Source organism: Rattus rattus, chromosome 12 (genome assembly GCF_011064425.1).
Source record: "Rattus rattus isolate New Zealand chromosome 12, Rrattus_CSIRO_v1, whole genome shotgun sequence".
In the NCBI taxonomy this organism is placed as follows: domain Eukaryota; kingdom Metazoa; phylum Chordata; class Mammalia; order Rodentia; family Muridae; genus Rattus; species Rattus rattus.
This window is the reverse complement of record NC_046165.1, coordinates 71,474,088-71,479,298: the sequence shown is the minus strand read 5'-3', so window position 1 is coordinate 71,479,298 and position 5,211 is coordinate 71,474,088. Positions and strand designations below refer to the sequence as shown.

Sequence of the window (5,211 nt, the reverse complement as noted above, 5' to 3'; positions counted from 1 at the left end):
CACCATGACCTAAAGCAACTTGTAGAGGAAAGGATTTCTTTTAGCTTATAGCTCCACATCACAGGCCATCACTGAAGGAACTCAGGGTAGGAACTCAAACAGGGCAGGGACCTAGAGGTAGGACATAAAGCAGAGGCCATGCTTACTGACTTGCTTTTCATGGCTTGCTCAGCCTTCTTTCTCACAGCACCCAGGACTACCATTCCAGGGGTGGTACCACACACACTGAGCTGGGCCCTCCCCCATCTGTCATCAATCAAGAAAATGTGCCACAAGCTTGCCTACAGTCCAGTCTGGGGAACATTTTCACAGTCTCTTGTGATTCCCCCTTACAAAATGACTCTAGCTTCTGTCAAGCCAGCATAGAGTCAGTTAGCATGTCTGCACACCTAAGCTTGAACCCTGAGACCCACATAGCAGAAGGAGAAAATCAATTTTCACAAGTTGTCCTTCAAACTCCACATATGCATTACATGGCCTGCCAATAAATGATATCTCTAACAAAAAATGGAAGAGAAAACCACATAGCCTATCTGCATCTGGTGAAATTAGTAAATCAGTGGATCGAGGACCTACAGCCCAGTGCTAGGTGGGAACCCCACCCACTGCCGCCAAACTTCTTTTCTAATGTTCAGGGGTTCAAGTGTTAGTAATCTGAAAGAGGTTTGGAAGATAGTGGATGATACCCAGGCACAGTCTGCCAGAGCTCCCAAGAGGAAATTGGAGAAAGCTGAATAAAAGATGTCAGAGGGGAAGGATTATACAGAGACAGGGTCAGCATTCATAACTGGACTCCTGAAGGACCACCCAGAGGAGAGGCCAGCATCTGAGACCCCATCTGTGAGGTATCACATGAATTTGACCAGCACTTGTACCCAGTCTTCCAAAGAAAGAGCTGGAAGCGAGGACAGGATGCCTGTAAAGGAACTCAGGGATAAGATAAGTTTCCAAGTGCTGCAAAGAAGCACTGAGAGACTTGAGTCTGGTCCGGGAATCAGTGCAGACAGCATTTAGCTGCTTCCCCTCCTTCGTATTTATCTATTTTATACACATCAATTTAGCCGGTCAGCTCATTCCTACTCGCTCTTCCCTCCTCCCACTCTAGTCTCGCCTTTACGTTTTCCTTTCTTAAAGAATGCAGACTGTCCTTGTTGGTGGGTTCTGCGTGGCTTAGCCTGTGGAGACTGGGGACTTTTCTATGTCATCTGATTACAATTTAATAAGAGGGGATAGTAGAACACAGGTGACGTAGAAGAAGAGACGGGAGAATGCTCAGGCTTAAAGACCTAAGGGGGATAGTGGGCTTGTAGATAGGAAAGAGTAGGTTGTGTATTCATAAAGGTATATAAATAAATTTTATGGAAACCCATTAGTTTGTGAGACAACTAAGAAAACACACACACACACACACACACACACACACACACACGCATATGGATTTAAGCAGAATCATCCTGTGCAGGTGGGCAATGCTGTTCCCATAGGACAAGGGTTAGTAAATGAAAATCTCAGTGCCAGGCTGTCATGCATAGGATACTTTTATACAAATTACTGGTCAGGGAGGCCCTCAAAGGACACAGGGTACTGTCACTGCTACTGGTTGCCCACCGTAACTAGATGGTAAGACCTTATTGCTGAAGATATCATTCAGTTTCAACACAAGACATAAAGAAATCAACCTTGACTTTATCAGGGAACTCTGACTATACACATGTAGGAAAGTAAAGCTAGATTCCCCATCTCTCACCCTGTATAAAAATAGGTTCCAAATGCAGCTTTAAGTCATTAAGGGAAAACCCAAAACTCTGCAACCACTAGAAGAAAAAGTAAGGAAAACATTTCAAGGCACAGGACATAGGCAAGGACTTTCTCAATGGTGATCCCAACACTTTCATTAATCAACTGATGGATTGACATATTTTTTAAAGTTTATGTGTATAATTGTCTAAATGTATTTATGTGCACTGTTTGTATCTCTGATACCCATGGAAGATGATGTTGTATGCCCTGGAACTGGAGTTATGGATGGCTGTGAGTCATTGTGTTTATGCTGGCTACAACTGTTGCTGGGTCCTCTGAAAGAACAAGTTCTTTCTCTCTCTCTCAGATTGTAATTTAATTACAGCATTTCTCCATTCCTTTTCCTCCACCCAAGCCCTCCCATACACCCCTCCCACACTTCCTTCATATTCATGGCTTCTTTTCCATTCATTTCTATTACATAAATATGTGTATTTGTAGCTACATAATTTCCAGATATAACCCAAAAAATGCCCTTAATTACTAAACCATCTCTTTAGCTCTTAATTTCAACAATTAAAAAATATACCTTATGAAATTAAAAAGATTCTGTATAAAAAAAGGAACAGCTGAGTAAAGAGACTCAGCTGGAGTGGGAGGAAATTTTTGCTGGCTATATACATCTGACAGAGGATTAATATAAAGATATGCAAAGAAAAAATGAAGCATAGATACAATCAACTGAATCATAATATTGGTTAATAAGCTGAGCAGACAGCTCTCAAAAGAAGTACAAAGGTAAATATTTAGAAGCATGTTCAACATTCTTAACCATCAGGGAAATGGCAATTAAAATTCTTTTGGGATTGAATCTCACCCCAGTCAGATAGACTACTATTAAGGATGCTTCAATCATACTTAGAAGGGGGAACAAAATAATTGTGGGATATAGAGGGAGGCAGGGACCTGGAGGGAGACAGGAGGGGGAGGGAAAAGGGGGGGCAGGATCAGGTATGGGAAGAGACAGGAGAGAAATCCAGAGGGCCAGGAAAATGACTAGAAATATGTAGCAGTGGAGATTGGGGATGGGGTGGGGTGAACCATTAGAAAGTCCCAGATGTCAGGGAAGCAAGAGGTTCCCAGGACCTAACAAGGATGGCATTAGCTGAAATACCCAACAGGGGGGAGATAGAACCACCTCCAGTAGATAGGCACGCCCCCTAGTTGAGGAATGGGGTCACCCACACATCTCAAAATGTTTAGCATGGAATTGCTCCTGTCTAAAGGAAACACAAGGACAAAAAATGGAGGAGAGACTGAAGGAAAGGCCATCCAGAGACCACTCCACCTTGGAATCCATCCCATCTGCGGATATCAAACCCTGACACTATTCCTGATGCCAAGATGTGCTTGCAGACAAGAGCCTAGTATGACTGTCCTCTGAGAGGCTCTACCAACAGCTGACTAAGACAGATGTAGATACTCACAGTCAACCATTGAACTGAGCCTGGGGATCCCAATGGAAGAGTAAGGGGAAGGACTGAAGGAGCTGAAGAGGATTATAACCCCATGGGAAGAACAATAGTATCAACTAACCAGACACCCCAGAGCTCCCAGGGACTAAACCACCAACCAAAGTGTATACATGGAGTAGTCCATGGCTCCAGCTATGGATGTAGCAGAGGATTACCTTATCTTATATCAAGGGGAGGGGAGATCCTTGGTCCTATGGAGGCTTGTTGCCCCAGCATAGGGGGATGCTAGAAGTGTGAGGTGGGAGTGGGTGGGTGGGGGAGTACCCTCTTAGAGGCAAAGGGAGAGAGGATGGGATAAGAGTTTATGGAGGGGAGACGAGGGAGGGGGGACAGCATTTGAAATGTAAATAAATAAAATAACCAATTAAAAAAACAGAAAAAGGAAAAGAAAGAAGAAGAAGAAGAAGAAGAAAAGAAGAAGAAGAAGAAGAAGAAGAAGAAGAAGAAGAAGAAGAAGAAGAAGAAGAAGAAGTAGAAGGAGAAGAAGAAGTAAAAGAGAAAGCACTAGGAGCATCAGGAACAGTAGAAAAAGAAAAAGCAAGAAGAAGAAGAAGAAGAAGAGGAAAAAAACCCCAACAAATTAACAGTTGGGTTACATTTGGTGTCGCATCCTGTAAGCCGTATGACTTACGAATCCAGTGGAGAGATAAGGACATCCACCCATCCACAAAACTTTCTACCCCAAATTTGTCCTTTCTACAAAAAAAAAATGCAGGGGAAAAAGATGGAGCAGAAACTGAGGGAATGGGCAAACAACTTGAGACCCATCCCATGGGCAAGCACCAATCCCTGACACTATTAATGACTCTGTTGTATTTGTAGACAGGAACCTAGCATGACTGTCCTCTGAGAGGCTCCACCCCCCAGCTCTCTGAAACAGATGCAGAGACCCACAGCCAAACAGTGACTGGAGCTTGGGGACTCTCATGGCAAAGTTGAGGAAATGATTGGGGGCCCAGAAGGGGATAGAAACTCTACAGGAAGACCAAGAGAGTCAACTAACTTGGACCTCTGGGAGCTCTTAGAGATTGAACCACCAACCAAAGAACATACACTCGTTGGACCTAGGCCTCCCCTCACATCTGTAGCTCAGTGTTCTTGTGGGTTTCCCAGCAATTGGAGCAGGGGCTGTCTCTAAAGCTGTTGCCTGTCTGTGGAATTCATTCTCCTAACTGGGCTGCCTTGTCTGGCTTCAGTGGGAGAGGATGCGCCCAACGCTGCAGAGACTTGATGCACCAGGGTTGGAGGATACTCAGGGAGGCCTCAGAGGAGAAGTGGAAGGGGATTGAAGGAAGGAATTGTGTGAGGAGTTTACAATTAGGGTGTAAAGTATATAAATAAATAAATTAAGGAAGAAATTGTCTACTCTTGCTTTACTGTAGGTCCTGATCTTCTCAGCCAGTCACGCTGGAACACGAGCTCTCGCCCACCCAGATGGATTACAAGGGGAAGAAGCTAGCTGAACGGATGTTTTAGGGATTTTTTTTTCCTGCAATAGTTGGGTTTACCAGCAGTTTCGTGGCTGAACATTTGGGTGGACTGTCTATATAGTTATGATCAGATTTGTTTTCCCGTGTCTGCTAACACTTCTCCCGTGGCCCACCTACTCCCAATATCCCCTGAAGTGGTTACCTGTTCAAGACTGAGGCACAGAAGGCAAGAAATCGGGGGACAGAAACATTAATAGGCATTCTAAATATAATTGATCGGTGCTCTCACGATTCAGCACTTGCTTTTGTTTCTTGTATAATGAACTGAATTGTTTTCATAACCAAAACATGAGCTTAAACCGCCTACGTGCTTATGAGCACAGCTGTGTAGAGATCCAGTTGTCCTGGTTTTATTTCTAATCCGATTGTATTTTAATTTATAACTATTTTATATCATCTCTTCATAATCTTGTTATGGAGGACAGGAAATAAAAGTATGTAATGCC

General features: G+C 43.7%; 1 pseudogene; it reads left to right on the top strand.

Moving 5' to 3' along the window:
• The first annotated feature begins 1,992 nt into the window (after positions 1-1,992).
• LOC116913230 lies at positions 1,993-4,981 on the top strand (annotated as a pseudogene).
• The last annotated feature ends 230 nt before the right edge of the window (positions 4,982-5,211 follow it).